Consider the following 18,838-nt stretch of genomic DNA (forward strand, 5'->3'; position numbering starts at 1 on the left):
ATAGGTGGCCCCACCCGGTGGACCCCCCGGGACCCTTCCGGTGGTCCCGGTACAATACCGATGAACCCGAAACTTTCCCGGTGGCCGAAACTGGACTTCCTATATACAAATCTTTACCTCCGGACCATTCCGGAACTCCTCGTGACGTCCAGGATCTCATCCAGGACTCTGAACAACTTTCAGGTTACCGCATACTAATATCTCTACAACCCTAGCATCACCGAACCTTAAGTGTGTAGACCCTACGGGTTCGGGAACCATGCAGACATGACCGAGACAACTCTCCGGCCAATAGCCAATAGAGGGATCTGGATACCCATGTTGGCTCCCACATATTCCACGATGATCTCATTGGATGAACCACGATGTCGAGGATTCAATCAATCCCATATTCAATTCCCTTTGTCAATCGGTACGTTACTTGCCCGAGATTCGATCATCGGTATTCCAATACCTCGTTCAATCTTGTTACCGGCAAGTCACTTTACTCGTTCCGTAACACATCATCCCGTGACCAACCCTTAGTCACATTGAGCTCATTACGATGATGTTTTACCGAGTGGGCCCAGAGATACCTCTCCGTCATGCGGAGTGACAAATCCCAGTCTCGATTCGTGCCAACCCAACAGACACTTTCGGAGATACCTGTAGTGCACCTTTATAGTCACCCAGTTATGTTGTGACGTTTGGCACACCCAAAGTATTCCTACAGTATCCGAGGGTTGCACAATCTCATGGTCTAAGGAAAAGATGCTTGCCATTAGAAAAGCTCTAGCAGACGAACTACACGATCTTGTGCTATGCTTAAGATTGGGTCTTGTCCATCACATCATTCTTCTAATGATGTGATCCCGTTATCAATGACATCTAATGCCCATAGTCAGGAAACCATGACTATCTGTTGATCAACGAGCTAGTTAACTTGAGGCTCACTAGGGACATGTTGTGGTCTATATATTCACACATGTATTACGATTTCTGGATAACACAATTATAGCATGAACAATAGACAATTATCATGAACAAGGAAATATAATAATAACCATTTTATTATTGCCTCTAGGGCATATTTCCAACAGTCTCCCACTTGCACTAGAGTCAATAATCTAGTTACATTGTGATGAATCGAACACCCATAGAGTTCTGGTGTTGATCATGTTTTGCTTGAGGAAGAGGTTTAGTCAACGGATCTGCAACATTCAGGTCCGTATGCACTTTACAAATATCTATGTCTCCATTCTGAACATTTTCACAAATTGAGTTGAAGCTTGCACCAGCCCATAGATTGAGTGTTGGAGCTTGCACACCTTGTCAGCATTCTTAGGATCAACAAAACCTTCCGGCTGCATCATATACAATTCTTCCTTAAGGAAACCATTAAGGAATGCCATTTTGACGTCCATTTGCCATATCTCATAATCATAGAATGCGGCAATTGCTAACATGATTCGGACGGACTTCAGCTTCGCTACGGGTGAGAAAGTCTCATCGTAGTCAACCCCTTGAACTTGTCGATAACCCTTAGCGACAAGCCGAGCCTTATAGATGGTCACATTACCATCCGCATCTGTCTTCTTCTTAAAGATCCATTTATTTTCTATGGCTCGCCGATCATCGGGCAAGTCAGTCAAAGTCCAAACTTCGTTTTCATACATGGATTCTATCTCGGATTTCATGGCTTCCAGCCATTTGTCGGAATCTGGGCCCGCCATCGCTTCTTCATAGTTCGAAGGTTCACCATTGTCTAACAACATGATTTCCAGGACAGGGTTGCAGTACCACTCTGGTGCGGAACGTGTCCTTGTGGACCTTCGAAGTTCAGTAGCAACTTGATCTGAAGTTTCATGATCATCATCATTAACTTCCTCCCTAGTCGGTGCAGGCACCTCAGGAACAATTTCTTGAGCTGTGCCACTCTCCGTTTCAAGAGGAAATACTTCATCAAGTTCTACTTTCCTCCCACTTACTTCTTTCGAGAGAAACTCTTTCTCTAGAAAGGATCCATTCTTGGCAACAAAGGTCTTGCCTTCGGATCTAAGATAGAAGGTATACCCAATAGTTTCTTTAGGGTATCCTATGAAGACGCATTTTTCCGATTTGGGTTCGAGCTTTTCAGGTTGAAGTTTCTTGACATAAGCATCGCATCCCCAAACTTTCAGAAACGATAGCTTAGGTTTCTTGCCAAACCACAATTCATACGGTGTCGTCTCAACGGATTTCGACGGAGCCCTATTTAAAGTGAATGCGGCAGTCTCTATAGCATAACCCCAAAATGATAGCGGTAGATTGGTAAGAGACATCATAGACCGTACCATATCCAATAGGGTGCGATTACGATGTTCAGACACACCATTACGCTGTGGTGTTCCAGGCGGCGTGAGTTATGAAACTATTCCACATTTCCTTAAGTGCATGCGAAATTCGTGACTCAAATATTCTCCCCCACGATCTGATCGTAAGAACTTGATTTTCCTGTCACGTTGATTCTCAACCTCACTCTGAAATTCCTTGAACTTTTCAAAGGTCTCAGACTTGTGTTTCATTAAGTAGACATACCCATATCTACTTAAGTTATCAGTGAGGGTGAGGACATAACGATAGCCACCGCGAGCCTCAACGCTCATTGGATCGCACACATCAGTATGTATGATTTCCAATAAGTTGGTTGCTCGCTCCATTGTTTCGGAGAACGGAGTCTTGGTCATTTTGCCCATGAGGCATGGTTCGCACGTGTCAAATGATTCATAATCAAGAGACTCCAAAAGTCCATCTGCATGGAGTTTCTTCATGCGTTTGACACCAATGTGACCAAGGCGGCAGTGCCCAGGGCCGTACCTACGAATTTCGAGGCCCTGTGCAAAATTTAAAATCAGGCACTGCATATAATTTAATTACAAAAAACAATTTACATATTTCACAGTTTATGCCCAGAAATTATATCTAATCAAAAAGTGAATCTTAAAATTTGAATGCCTTTAATTTTCACTAAAAACTGGCATCTCCTTTTGTGTTTTTGGTAATATGCTTATCTCCGTTCCCAAATATCAAACATAATATGGAGTCAAAATTTTATATTTTGACACTACTCCCTAAAAAATGTTGCATTTGTTGAAATTTTTGTGCGAATAGCTTTGACATGGAAATTTGTTTTTCATAACTGTATTCAAACAAACATTTGCAGCTGAAGTTGCTTATTTGCTGCAAACTGCGAAAAATCTAAAAACATTTTCCATTTTGAAAATTAAAGAGCTTACATAATCTTCAATTGTTTCTTAAGCAATCCCCTTCAAAATATTGTTTCTAGTCGCTAAAAAATCTCTTCGGTGAACACTAGTATATTTACAATGGTTGCCAGTAGTTACTTACCGTTAATAATTGATTCATTTTGGAAGCTGCAAAATAATAATTTATGAAGGTGATGATTGGAGAATCAAGAAGTATCCTTCAATTTGAAGAGGAGAGAGAAGGGGGGACACGCACGGGATGGAGTAGGAGTGCTACTCGTCTCGGTGCGTAGATTGCTGAAATAGCATGCAAGTGCTTGTGCACTAGTACTACTAATGCATGATTATTGCACATAAACTTCAATTAGTACTTGTACTCAACCAAATCTGGGGCCCCTCCGATCTGGAGGCCCTGTGCAGGCGCACACCCTGCACAGGCTTTTGGTACGGGCCTGGCAGTGCCACAAGTATGTGGGACTATCATTATCAACCTTACATCTTTTGGCATTCACACTATGAATGTGTGTAACATCACGTTCGAGATTAAATAAGAATAAACCATTGACCAGTGGGGCATGACCATAAAACATGTCTCTCATATAAATAGAACAACCATTATTCTCAGATTTAAATGAGTAGCCATCTCGCATTAAACGAGATCCAGATACAATGTTCATGCTCAAAGCTGGTACTAAATAACAATTATTGAGGTTTAAAACTAATCCCGTAGGTAAATGCATAGGTAGCGTGCCGACGGCGATCACATCGACCTTGGAACCATTCCCGACGCGCATCGTCACCTCGTCCTTCGCCAGTCTCCGTTTATTTCCTGTTTTGAGTTACAAATATGAGCAACTGCACCGGTATCAAATACCCAAGAGCTACTACGAGCGCTGGTAAGGTACACATCAATAACATGTATATCACATATACCTTTGGTATTGCCGGCCTTCTTTTCCGCTAAGTACTTGGGGCAGTTCCACTTCCAATGACCGTTTCCCTTGCAATAAAAGCACTCAGTCTCAGGCTTGGGTCCATTCTTTGACTTCTTCCCGGCAGCTTGCTTACCGGGCGCGGCAACTCCCTTGCCATCCTTCTTGAAGTTCTTTTTACCCTTGCCTTTCTTGAACTTAGTGGTTTTATTCACCATCAACACTCGATGTTCCTTTTTGATTTCCACCTCCACTGATTTCAGCATTGAATATACCTCGGGAATGGTCTTTTCCATCCCCTGCATATTGAAGTTCATCACAAAGCTCTTGTAGCTAGGTGGGAGCGACTGAAGGATTCTGTCAACGACCACATCATCCGGGAGATTAACTCCTAGCTGAGACAAGCGGTTATGCAGCCCAGACATTTTGAGTATGTGCTCGCTGACAGAACTGTTCTCCTTCATCTTACAACTATAGAACTTGTCGAAGACTTCATATCTCTCGACCCGGGCATGAGCTTGGAAAACCATTTTCAGCTCTTGGAACGTCTCATATGCTCCGTGTTGCTCAAAACGCTTTTGGAGCCCCGGTTCTAAGCTGTAAAGCATGCTGCACTGAACCAGGGAGTAATCATCACTACGTGTTTGCCAAGCATTCATAACGTCTTGTTTTGCAGGGAAAACAGGTGCTTCACCTAGCGGTGCATCAAGGACATATGCTTTCCTGGCAGCTATGAGGATAATCCTCAGGTTACGGACCCAGTCTGTGTAGTTGCTGCCATCGTCTTTCAGCTTGGTTTTCTCTAGGAACGCGTTGAAGTTGAGGGCAACATTAGCGTGGGCCATTTTGATCTATAAGACATATTGCAAAGATTTTAGACTATGTTCATGATAATTAAGTTCATCTAATCAAATTATTAATGAACTCCCACTCAGATAGACATCCCTCTAGTCATCTAAGTGATACATGATCCGAGTCAACTAGGCCGTGTCCGATCATCACGTGAGACGGACTAGTCATCATCGGTGAACATTTTCATGTTGATCGTATCTTCTATACGACTCATGTTCGACCTTTCGGTCTTCCGTGTTCCGAGGCCATGTTTGTACATGCTAGGCTCGTCAAGTCAACCTAAGTGTATTGCGTATGTAAATCTGGCTTACACCCTTTGTATGCGAACGTTAGAACCTATCACACCCGATCATCACGTGGTGCTTCGGAACAACGGACCTTAGCAACGGTGCACAGTTGGGGGGAACACTTTCTTGAAATTATTGCGAGGGATCATCTTATTTATGCTACCGTCATTCTAAGCAAATAAGATGTAAAACATGATAAACATCACATGCAATCAAATAGTGACATGATATGGCCAATATCATTTTGCTCCTTTTGATCTCCATCTTCGGGGCGCCATGATCATCGTCGTCACCGGCATGACACCATGATCTCCATCATCATGATCTCCATCGTGTCTTCATGAAGTTGTCTCGTCAACTATTACTTCTACTACTATGGCTAACGGTTAGCGATAAAGTAAAGTAATTACATGACATTTATGTTGACACGCAGGTCATAAATAAATTAAGACAACTCCTATGGCTCCTGCCGGTTGTCATACTCATCGACATGCAAGTCATGATTCCTATTACAGGAACATGATCAATCTCATACATCACATATATCATTCATCACATCCTTTTGGCCATATCACATCACATGGCACATGCTACAAAAACAAGTTAGACGTCCTCTAATTGTTGTTGCAAGTTCTTACGTGGCTGCTATAGGTTTCTAGCAAGAACGTTTCTTACCTACGCCAAAACCACAACGTGATATGCCAATTTCTATTTACCCTTCATAAGGACCCTTTTCATCGAATCCGATCCGACTAAAGTGGGAGAGACAGACACCCGCTAGCCACCTTATGCAACTAGTGCATGTCAGTCGGTGGAACCAGTCTCACGTAAGACATGGCCATGCTTATGCCAGCTCTGGTTAAGTATGCCGATTCAGACAATACCAAGGACCCTAAGTTTTAGGATGAAAAGACGGGGAAGGGAAAGAAGAATGGCAGTGCCAAGGGGCAGCAGCATAACCCGGCGGGTCATGGGAACAATGGTAAGCGCAAGGCGGATAACAGCTTGGATTTTGTGGCTAACACCAACACCCAGGATAATGGTCAGCGCTGCAAGGGTAAACCGCCCCAGCGGAGTAGAGGTTCAGGTCCCAATCTTGAACGCCTGTTAAATGAACCTTGCCCAAAGCACGGGTCACGAGAGAGGCCAGCTACACACCTTTGGAAGGATTGTTTTATCATGCGGGAGTTTAAAAATTCAAGTTCTTTCCAGTACGACCAAGGACCGCACTTCGGTTCAGGAGGCGGTTCTCAAGGGCCGGGTTACGACGGAGGCAGCTCCGATTCAGGATTTCAAGGCAATCAAACCGTACATGGCAATCAAGGCAATCAGGGTAACCGGGGTGGTTATAATCATCAGGGAGGTCAGCAGCAACAACAATCGGGTTATCAGAGTAATCCGAAGCAGTTGAACAGTGGGTAGTATCATGTCTTCACCACTATCCTATGTAAGTGCGATCAGAAGCTTCATAAAAGGGCAGTGAACTCCATTGAACCGGCAGTGCCCTGTTATCTGCGCTGGTCTGAACAACCCATCGTGTGGAGTCGAGAGGATCATCCACCCCGGGTTGATAATCCGGGTCATCTGGCCTTAGTGGTGGCACCTCAGGTTTGGGGGTACAAATTCACCAAGGTACTCATGGACGGAGGGAGCAGTATCAATATCCTTTATTATGAAACCTTCTGTCGCATAGGGTTGATAGATAAGAATCTTAAACCGTCGAACACCGTCTTTCATGGCGTGGTGCCTGGTAAATCGGCGTACCCAGTGATACGTCTCCAACGTATCTATAATTTTTGATTGCTCCATGCTATATTATCTACTGTTTTGCATGTTTATGGGCTTTATTATACACTTTTATATTATTTTTTGGGACTAACCTATTAACCCAGAGCCCAGTGCCAGTGCCAGTTTCTGTTTTTCCCTTGTTTTAGAGTATCGCAGAAAAGGAAAACCAAACGGAGTCCAATTGTCCTGAAACTTCACGGAACTTATTTTTGGATCAGAAGAAGCCCAGAAGACTTGGAGTGCACATCAGGGGATCTATGAGGAGGCCACAAGGCAGGGGGCGTGCCACCCCCTGGGCGTGCCCTCCACCCTCGTGGGCCCCTCGTGCCCCCCCTGACGTACTTCTTCCGCCTATATACCTCCATATACCCTAAAATGATCGGGGAGCACAATAGATCGGGAGTTCCGCCGCCAGAAGCCTCCGTAGCCACCAAAAGCCAATCTAGACCCGTTCTGGCACCCTGCCGGAGGGGGCAATCCCTCTCCGGTGGCCATCTTCATCATCCCGGTGCTCTCCATGACGAGGAGGGAGTAGTTCTCCCTTGGGGCTGAGGGTATGTACCAGTAGCTATGTGTTTGATCTCTCTCTCTCTCTCTCGTGTTCTTGAGGTGATACGATCTTGATGTATCGCGAGCTTTGCTATTATAGTTGGATCTTATGATGTTTTCTTCCCCCTCTACTCTCTTGTAATGGATTGAGTTTCCCCTTTGAAGTTATCTTATCGGATTGAGTCTTTAAAGATTTGAGAACACTTGATGTATGTCTTGCCGTGCATATCTGTGGTGACAATGGGATATCACGTGATTCACTTGATGTATGTTTTGGTGATAAACTTGCGGGTTCCGCCCATGAATCTATGCATAGGGGTTGGCACACATTTTCGTCGTGATTCTCCAGTAGAAACTTTGGGGCACTCTTTGAGGTTCTATGTGTTGGTTGAATAGATGAATCTGAGATTGTGTGATGCATATCGTATAATCATACCCATGGATACTTGAGGTGACATTGGAGTGTCTAGGTGACATTAGGGTTTTGGTTGATTTGTGTCTTAAGGTGTTATTCTAGTACGAACTCTAGGGCTGTTTGTGACACTTATAGGAATAGCCCAACAGATTGATTGGAAAGAATAACTTTGAGGTGGTTTCGTACCCTACCATAATCTCTTCGTTTGTTCTCCACTATTAGTGACTTTGGAGTGACTCTTTGTTGAATGTTGAGGGATAGTTATGTGATCCAATTATGTTATTATTGTTGAGAGGACTTGCACTAGTGAAAGTATGAACCCCAGGCCTTGTTTCAACGCATTGCAATACCGTTTGTGCTCAATTTTACCATCAGTTACCTTGCTGTTTTTATAATTTCAGATTACAAGTACCTTTATCTACCATCCATATACCACTTGTATCACCATCTCTTCGCCGAACTAGTGCACCTATACAATTTACTATTGTATTGGGTGTGTTGGGGACACAAGACTCTTTGTTATTTGGTTGCAGGGTTGCTTGAGAGAGACATCTTCATCCTACGCCTCCTACGGATTGATAAACCTTAGGTCATTCACTTGAGGGAAATTTGCTACTGTCCTACAAACCTCTGCACTTGGAGGCCCAACAACGTCTACAAGAAGAAAGTTGTGTAGTAGACATCAAGCTCTTTTCTAGCGCCGTTGCCGGGGAGGTGAGTGCTTGAAGGTATATCTTTAGATCTTGCAATCGAGTCTTTAAGTTTCTTGTTTTATCACTAGTTTAGTTTATAAAAGAAAATAAAAAATGGAATTAAGTTTGCCTCATACGCTTCATCTTTTTAATATCTTTCGTGAGTATGATGGAAAGGAAAATTGTGCCAAAGGGTTAGAAGAAGAATGCATTAAAATACTAGATGATACCCCGCGCGTTGCTGCGGGAACACATGTTAAATTTTAAGATGCTTACTTGAATTATCGGTTGGAGAACTATAACATATCATTGAAAGTCCATGTGATTATGAAAAACAAAATTGGCTTGCTTCCAAACACACGTGATTGATATAAATATGGATAACATTTTCGAACATTGAAAATAATTGTTTTCTATAGGAATACGAAGAATTAGTGAACCACAAAGTTATGCTAAAAAATTTGTTTAATGTGAACAACCCAATATCACATGGTAACATACAGTAAGGTGAACCACAATGTTATGCATAACTTTTGAGCGTTACACCTTATCTTACATAACAGATTAACAGTACTATATGGCAAGCAAAATTAGAGTCAACATGAGACCTACATGCCTAAAGGAATTTTTATACATATATAGTAGGTAGACGCTGGTTGAAATCTTGAAGATACTATGTTTTCTATAGATGGTATTTCTTATACCATGCTTTTTTGCAAATATATTTCCTCATCATGTGAACGGAATTGAGCTGTTCAATTATTCAATATTTTTATGTGTGTATTTCTTTCATCATGTTAAGATCTTGAACAGAGTGGAGCTGATCAATTCTTCAATAATCTGATCTTTCATACAACAAATGTTATTATCATGATGGGAAACGAAATGTTCCACAGTAGACCATAGCAATATATCTCACCAAAAGTAAGTAACAATTACCTTAAGCCCTTGAAATCAAATTATAGCCAAGAAAGGATGTAAACAAAAGTGCAGTAGTAGAAGAATGGACATCCACTGAAAAACATGAAGAAACAAAGGTTATGAGACATGAGATTCAATACCATCGGTAAAATTATGAGATAATAATTTGTGTTGAAAAACTGCAAAAAATCCATGAGGGAGAGAGAGAAGCTGCTGTTTCCCTGTTGTAGATTCAACCCCAGAAGTCTTTCTTCTCCTTATATGCGTTGGCAATGGTCCTACCATTTTCATCAAAAAATTAGTAAATAGTATATTATTACTAATGAAAACAACACTTTCTATGTCATGTGTAGACTACATCACAAATAGCAAGCACACAACCATTAATATATGCTTCCCTAACATGCAACCAAATTCTGATGAAAGAACATCGTGTAAATCTGAATCACCTTCGAACATATAGTCAAATAAACCATGAAAAAGGACATGATGCCTATGGGTGCTATAAATGAAAAGTAGAGATGCTAATTCCAATATTGCATCACTTTGCTCATCTTCCTCTCAGCATCTACAAAGGGTACATGTCAACTATAAAACAAAAGCAAAAACCTGAGTTTGGCATTGAGGGAAGTGTACCGTACATGGTACCTGAAGGGTACAACTTGTTCTTGCATTGATTGTGTTGATATTGGATATCCACGTGTATGGAGAGGTGTCTGCATATTAGCATACAACGAAAACAATGTCGAGATGGAAGAGATCAATTTAGTATGTCATACTCATTTCCAATCATATTATGACATGGAAATCGCAACATGGAACGAAGTAAGGATACCAAGACCAATTAGCACCTAAAACTCAAAGATAAGGATGGGGCTCACCAGGCATCCCAACAACTTCAAAAGGATGGTGTAGCGGGTTGTGGAGAAGATCCTAATGGATAACTATATCCATCGGGGCAAGATAGCTGCAGCTAAAACTCCTAACCATGTCAAGTTAGTTGCTACTGCATGAACGCAAGAGAGGACAACCTGGATCCAAAGGAGGTGCTAGAAGATCAAAGGAGGTGTTAGAAGATCAATGGAAGAGGGGTAATACATGGGTCGTCGGTGGTGCCTATGCGGAAGAATGTGAGTGGACAGGAATGAAGAGATCAAGAGATAACTTTAATTGCCTTTTGGTGGTAAATGGAGATTAATTGCAAAATTGGGAAGAAATTATGATGCCTTCGGTTACCAACCAGGTCGAGAGGAGAAAGGAGTTGAAGTCTGAAGAGTAAATGGGAAGTGATGCTACCGGAGGAAGGAGAAATAAAATGTATCAAGGCCACCATGTAATTGGGTGATGTATGGTTGTGTGGTCTTTTTTTAATAAGAAACACTCGCAGCAAAGGAAAAAAATATTGAAGAATAGAATACTTGACCTGACCTGATAGAAAACGTCCCGGTAGTCCAAAATTTCATAGTTGCAGAAACTCAGCTTCCCCCAAAAAATTATCCATTGCCATAGTAGGAGGTCACAGCTAGAGGGAGACAAAGTTGTCGCTAACTGCAGCTGCAGGTGCTGGATCCAATCCACGCCATGGCTGAGACTGTACAGTCACCAGCATCATTACATAATCCGTGAAATCACCATACAAATCCACGGGGATTATCTGAGCTAGATAAACATAAGTAAAGCTAGTACATAGTGTGCATGCTTATATTAGTTGTGAACTTGTGATTCAGTAAAGCCGGCTGGATACTTCAGAGTGTCAATCCATCAAGGGATCTGCTTGAGGGTTAGCCCGCTTCTATATACAATGAAACAAAACCATAGATGTCCTAGACATACTGCATCAGCGCCGGAAAAAAGGAAATCTACTTGACCACGTCCACCTACATTTGTTAGCACGAAGACAGTAAAGCAAAATGAGCACCATGGAATCAGCGATCGTGCTAGACTGGGAGAAACGTCGGAGATGAGCGACCAGCGGCCAGAGCCGAAGGAAACCATGGCCCGACACAATCTCAGCGAGCCGTTGGAGGCGGATCGGTAGTCGCCGGCCCGGAGATCCGTCGGAGAAGGACCTGCCATAGGGGCATGTGATGTGATCTCGGACGCCGCGCCAAAAGCAGAGGGCACCTAGGCTAGGCCAGCGGTGCAGCCGGAGGGGCATCAGACGGTAGCCTGCCCGCCGAGTGGGAAGCCGCCGCGGTCCTGCCTGAAGGACATGAGACGGGATCCTGGCAGCCGCACACGACCATCCAGAGGGGGAATGGGGTGATGCGTTGGGCTGAATCTGGGAGAGAGACATCCGTGATGACTCTGTCGTCGGTCCTACAACAGGTAACTGAGCGCTAACGTGGCTGCTATGTACTGTCGTGGGTCCTGCATGTAAGCGGGTAAAGAAGTGCTGATTTGGCTGGCTGATGACGTGGATAGCTTGCATGCTTAGATAAATAGGTTAGTGGGGATGAACTTCTTAGGTATATAGGATTTGGCACTAAATCTTTGAATGATGAGAGTGATTATGCTTATGATATGAAAAGGCCCAAGCTTGGGGATGCTATGTTTGATGAAGATGATGTTTTTGAGAATATATTTGCTGCAATTAATGTTTTTTTGTTCCAAGCTTGGGGATACTACGCTTAATGAAGATGATATTTTTAATCTACCAAGTTTTGATATGCAAATTTATAATGATGATAGCATGCCTCCTACTTATGATAATTATTGTGATGATACATATGCTATAAAAAGTAGTGATGATTATATTTATAAAACTTGTCATGATTATGATTACCCTTTTTCTGAACATTACTCTTTTAATGTGGAAACAATTTATAGTATTCAAGTCTCTTATGACACTCCCACTATTCCGAATGAGAAGAATTTTGCTTATGTGGAGAGTAATAAAAATTCTATGCTTGTAGATCATGAAAAGAATGCTTTAGGTGCTGGTTATATTGTCGAATTCATTCATGATGCTACTGAAAATTATTATGAGGGAGGAACATATGCTTGTAGGAATTGCAATAATAACAAGTTTCCTCTCTATGTGCTTAAAGTTTTGAAGTTATGCTTGTTTTGCCTTCCTATGCTAGTTGATTATTGTTCCCATAAGTTGTTTGCCCACAAAATCCCTATGCATAGGAAGTGGGTTAGACTTAAATGTGCTAGTCATGTTCTTCATGATGCTCTCTTTATGTTACAATTCTTATCTCTTATGTGAGCATCATTGAAATCATCATGCCTAGCTAGCACTTGTTCCCATAAGTTGTTTGCCCACAAAATCCCTATGCATAGGAAGTGGGTTAGACTTAAATGTGCTAGTCATGTTCTTCATGATGCTCTCTTTATGTTACAATTCTTATCTCTTATGTGAGCATCATTGAAATCATCATGCCTAGCTAGCACTAGTAGAAAAAGGGTCAAACGTGAAGCACATTAGTGCCGGTTTGTATTTGAGCCGGCACTAATGTATACATTAGTGCCGGTTCCAACGGCTAGCCGGGCCACTTTCATTAGTACCGGTTCGTGGCGAACCTTTAGCACCGGTTTGTGCCACGAACCGGTACTAATGAGGGTGGTGGCAGGATGTTGTCAGGATGGGGCCCCTCCAGCCCCTTTAGTACCGGTTCTTGGCACAAACCGGTACTAAAGGTCGTCCTACATAAACCCTTCGTCCACCCGAGCTCGCTCTGTTCTTCCCCTTTCCCCTCTCCTCTCTGTTCTTCCCCTCTTCCTCTCGATCTCATCACACATTTTGCCCAAAATTTGTCAAGATTTGAAGGCCCCCATCCATTCAAATGATCACAAAGGTTAGCAACTTTGTCCTTTCATCTCTCATTGCTATTAGCTCTTGCAATGCTTTATATAGTGATTAATTTGTGAGTTTAGTAATTTGGGAGGATATATATATGTGCTAGTATTTGATTTATATGCAATTTGAGGTCAAAAATAACACTTAGTTTGCATATGTAGGTGTGGTTTACTTAGTGCCTTCTAAATCTCCATCGTAGCCACCGTCGATCGCCCGCACCGTCCCGTCACCGGCACCACCTTGTGATGAGCCTCTTGTTCATGAAATTTTATATAAAAATTGATGTTTGTGTGATTTGGATATATAGTTACTCGTATAATTAGCTTACCCGTACGTTGTTTGTTATACATATAGTGCCATGGTTTTGATATCCGTCCCCGTCGGCCCTAGTCCTTGTTATGATTCGGATGTGGTATGTATATTCTCTTTTAAAACTAGTTGCATTTCGTGTTTATGACAAATTATGCCCATGAAGTTGACATAGAAATTTTTTCTAGGAGGTATGTGAACCGGAAATTCCAACCGACCCTATTGCCGAGAGGTTAAATTTAGTTGAATGAGAAAACGAGTACTTGAAAGAAAAATTGAAAAGAATTGAGGGGGAGAAGATGGAATTGGAGTTGCATGTTGCCGATGTCGTCGATTATCACAAGATGAAGATGGAGAAAATGCGCTTGAAGATTAGAAAGATTAGAAAATATGCCATCGATAGTGAGGCTTGGTATCATTATGCTGTTGGATCCATTGTTACCTTAGTTGCAATCTTGATCGTATTTGTTGTTGCATTTAAATGCTTTAGCTAGAGAGTTATTTGTTTGTTGCATTTAAGTGTTGTATGAACTTTATGTGTATGAACTTGTATTAATTTGGTCTATTCGGTGTTGTGTAATGAAGATGAGCCGGCAATGGATGTACGATGACCGATGCTCTCCCTAGTTCGTTGAGGGCGTGCATACTTTTCTGCTTGCGGCTGAGGCAAACAAGCGGGCGGATGGTTTTATGCCTTGTCCATGTGCTCGCTGTAAGAATGGTCACAATTACTCTATGTCAAGAACCATTCACGTCCACCTGTTTAAGTCTGGTTTCATGCCCCATTATAATGTTTGGACCAAGCACGGAGAAAGAGGGGTTATGATGGAAGACAATGAAGAAGAAGAGGACGACGACAGCTATCCTGGCCATGGTATCATAATTTCACCCACATAGCATTTCAAATGAACTCAGAAAAGGATGAAAGTTGGCATGGTATCATAATTTCACCCACATAGCATGTGCAAAAAAGTAGAGAGGGTTACCGCAAAAACTAGATGCACTTCGTGTACAAAATGGACAATCTGTTTCGAAGTATCAGGGTTTCGGACGAAAACTCATCCGTTACAAAGGCATTTCATTTTTTAAATAACTTAAGCATTACCAAATTGAATATAATGATAAAACACACTAATATTAAACATAAGAAAAAAGAATCACTGGAAAATGTATTTTTAAAGTTAAGTTATTCACAAACTAGTGATTCACACAAATTTCAAATAATTCAAAATTTAAACTATTCAAATTTAAAAACTACCGGCACTAACTGAAAGTTTCTAAAAACTATCAAAAATATTCACAAAGAAACTCTAAATACAGCAAAAAACAACTAAAAATAAATAAAACAAAATAAATAAAGCAGAAAAGAAAAAAACTAAATGAAAAAAGCCCACCTACCGGGCCACAGCGGCCTGCATACGACTAGAAACCCAACCTGTTGTTGGGCCAGGATGCAGGCCTGCAAGCCCAATAGGCCCCACAGGGCAGAGTAGCAGAGGTAGGCCCAGAAGGCCTGCTTTAGAGAGGAGCTCGAGACAGCAGCGGCGGCGGGGCTTATAAGCAGGTGTGAGCGCCCTTCGGCTAGCGAGGTGGGACTAAACTTCTGCGCCCCTCGCCTGGCAGCGCACACCCTTTAGTACCGGGTCGTGGCACCAACCGGTACTAAAGGGGGGCCTTTAGTACCGGTTGGAGCCACCACCCGGTACTAAAGGCCTGCCCTTCCCGCTGCTTGGCCTGGCCAAAACAGGCCTTTAGTACCGGTTGGTGGCTCCAACCGGTACTAAAGGTGCCTTCTATATATACAACACTTCCGAAAAATTTCATTCTCCCCCTCTGTTTCTTCCCGATCGATCGACGCCGCCCCCGTCACGCGCCGTTGCCGTCGCCGCCCCCATCCTTGTCGCCGCCCTCATCCCCGTTGCCGCCCTGTCCCCGTCGCTGCCCTCGTCGCCGTCGCCGCCCAAGTCTCCGTCGCCGCCCCGGGCCCGTCCCCGTCACGCCCCGGGCCATCGCCTCGCCGTCGCCGTCGCCCCGCTGTGAGCTCTCCCCCTCTAACCCCTCTCCGATCCCTCGCCCCCGGTGGCCGCCGCCCCTCCCCGAGCCCACACACACACACAAGCATGAACACACACACGTATTTTGTATGTTTAATTAGTTTAGATTTTTCAGATTATTATTTTTTCACTAGTATATATGTAATAACCCAGGAGCATATAATGCAGGCTGAAGAACTCAAGATCACTGTTGGACAACTCCTCGAGATCGAGGACATGCCTGGGATTACAGAGGAGGAAATAAAACGGAAATATGTCCGGGGCCAACCTTTGGTCGAGCCAGAAGATGTCAACAAGCTCCCAACGAGAATGTATGAATTGCATCAATGGTACATGGACATTACCAAGAGATCCAATCGAGATTCCCTCATGGTAGATGTCAAGAAGGATGATTACTACCATGAGAAAGCTGTGGCCGTTGAGTATTCTGAACTGTTTCAGTTATACAATCAAGACGCACTCGACAAATCTATCGTCAGTTGCTATTGTCTGTAAGTGATTTCTTTCTGTAATTTAAGTCTCAAGCTAGCTGTAGTGATCCTTTTGATCAATCATTACCTGTAATTATCCTCACTATATTCTTTTCTGTGGTATTATGCAGGATGAAGATGTATGAAATGAGAAAAGGTGGACGCTATGGCATTGGGTTCATTGACCCAAACACCGTTAATGAATACACATGGAAAATGAACAAGTATTATGAAAAGCAGGTAGAGGACAGCATGCTAGAGTTCTTGAAGCGCCTCAAATACAATGAAGATATACTACTTCCTTACAACTTCCAGTGAGTCACACTTTCTTGTACTACAAATTCTCTGTTTTTGCCTACTAGCTAGCTACATGTTTTTGCTTACATATGCCCGCTTAATTAAGACATGGAAACGTGTGTGCATGCAGATTTCACTGGATCTTGTGTATCATTAAAGTTGACGCCGGAACAGTTGAAATAGTGGACTCGCTACTCAAAGCAAATAGTGACTATAACATCTTGTTTGGGATAGTCAACAGGTAATTTCAATCATTATTAACTATATATCTCGGCCTATTTAGTTCGTCATTTCATGATATGAACTATTTAATAACCCCTTTATTTATTTTCTTTTTCGGCGGGCAGGGCTTGGGCAAGGTTCATCAGCGTCACGGAAGGCGAATGGAAACCAAAGCTGAAATGGTTTCGATCCAAGGTAAGTAATTAAGTAGTACTAGCTAGCTAGCTAGCTGCCATCTCTTTAATTATCATGCTTGATTAATTATTATCTGATCAAATTAAATTCCATTCTCGTAATAAAGGCCCTGAAGCAGGCGCAGGGGACTGATCTGTGTGCATTCTGCGTTTGCGAGAACATTCGCATGATGGCGTCCGAAAGGAGCAGATCTCAAAGACAGGAATGGGTACGCTTGTCAGAACACTATTCACAATTTTTACACCATTATCGATATCTAGTCACACAACTAATACACATGCATATTGATCTCCTTCTTAACAGTTCATAGAGGTGCGGGACAAGCTCCTAGAAACGGAGCGCGTAGAAGCACTTCAAGAGGAAATAGCGGGATTTTTGCTCGACCAGGTCATAAATCCGAAGGGAGAATACTATTACCCGCTACCGCCCTCATGAACCACTTCCAATTGTCATCGTGCTCCGAAGGCACCAATTAGGCTAATGCCACTGGCTCCGAAGGCAACATGCATATGTAGGAGAAATTGTATATAGCTATACATGTGTGTATGCGTAAATTAATATGGTGGTTTGTGAGACATTGATGATATATATATATGATTGGTTCTACTAGAAATTCTATTTATATATATATATATGTATATATATATGCATAACGTGTACAATGTGTAGTACCGTAAAATACCAGCAAATGAAAAAGAATTAAAATGGAAAACACAAAATTAAATGAAAAAGAAATCATAAAACCAAAAACCCCACAACCATTTAGTATCGGTTGGTGTTAACAACCGGTACTAAAGGGCTCCCAGCCCCCGGAGCTGGCTCGTGCCACATGGATCCCCTTTAGCACCGGTTCGTGCTGAACCGGTACTAAAGGGGGGGGGGCTTTAGTGCCGAAACTTTAGTGCCGGTTCCTAAACTGGCACTAAAGGGCTTTACGAACCGGTGTTATTGCCCGGTTCTGCACTAGTGTAGGGGTGTTAAACGATAGCGCTTGTTGGGAGGCAACCCAACTTTGTTTTTGTTCCTTACTTTTTGTTCCTGTTTAGTAATAAATAATTCATCTAGCCTCTGTTTAGATGTGGTTTTATGCTTTTAATTAGTTTTTGTGCCAAGTAGAACCTTTGGGAAGACTTGGGAAAAGTGTTGTTGATCATGCTGTAAGAAAACATAAACTTTAGCGCTCACGAGAATTGCTGCCATTTTATTTGGAAATTGATATTTAGTTAATTCTTTTTGCAGATGATTAATAGATAAATTCCTCAGGTCCAGCAATTTATTTTAGAATTTTTGGGGTTACATAAGTTTGCGTTAGTTAAAGATTACTACAGACTGTTCTGTTTTTGACAAATTCTGTTTTTCGTGTGTTGTTTGCTTATTTTAATGAATCTATGGCTAGTAAAAGAGTTTATAAACCATAGAGAAGTTGGAATATAGTAGTTTTAACACCAATATAAATAAAGAATGAGTTCATTACAGTACTTTGAAGTGGTGTTTTGTTTTCTTTCGCTAATGGAGCTCACGATTTTTCTGTTAAGTTTTGTGTTGTGAAGTGATTCGACACAAGGGGAGCCAAAGAATACTCTCAAGTATTAGCAGCTGAGTTGTCAATTCAACCACACCTAGAAACTTAATATCTGCAGCAAAGTGTTTAGTAGCAAAGTAATATGATAGTAGTGATAACGGTAGCAAAAGGTAACAGTAATAAAAGTAATGTTTTTGGTATTTTGTAGTGATGATAGCAATAGCAACGAAAAAGTAAATAAGCGAAGAACAATATATGGAAAGCTCGTAGGCAATGGATTAGTGATGGAGAATTATGCCGGATG

General features: G+C 42.2%; 1 long non-coding RNA gene across 1 annotated transcript; it reads left to right on the top strand.

Moving 5' to 3' along the window:
• The first annotated feature begins 16,194 nt into the window (after positions 1 to 16,194).
• On the top strand, positions 16,195 to 16,775 carry LOC147966225 (uncharacterized). The gene is made up of 3 exons (XR_015607979.1): positions 16,195 to 16,319; positions 16,430 to 16,612; positions 16,726 to 16,775. It is a non-coding gene; the product is annotated as an uncharacterized LOC147966225 (long non-coding RNA).
• Positions 16,776 to 18,838: the final 2,063 nt, after the last annotated feature.

The sequence above is a fragment of the Triticum urartu genome, chromosome 6A, assembly GCF_056163025.1.
Source record: "Triticum urartu cultivar PI428250 chromosome 6A, HENAU_Tu73, whole genome shotgun sequence".
Classification (NCBI taxonomy): domain Eukaryota; kingdom Viridiplantae; phylum Streptophyta; class Magnoliopsida; order Poales; family Poaceae; genus Triticum; species Triticum urartu.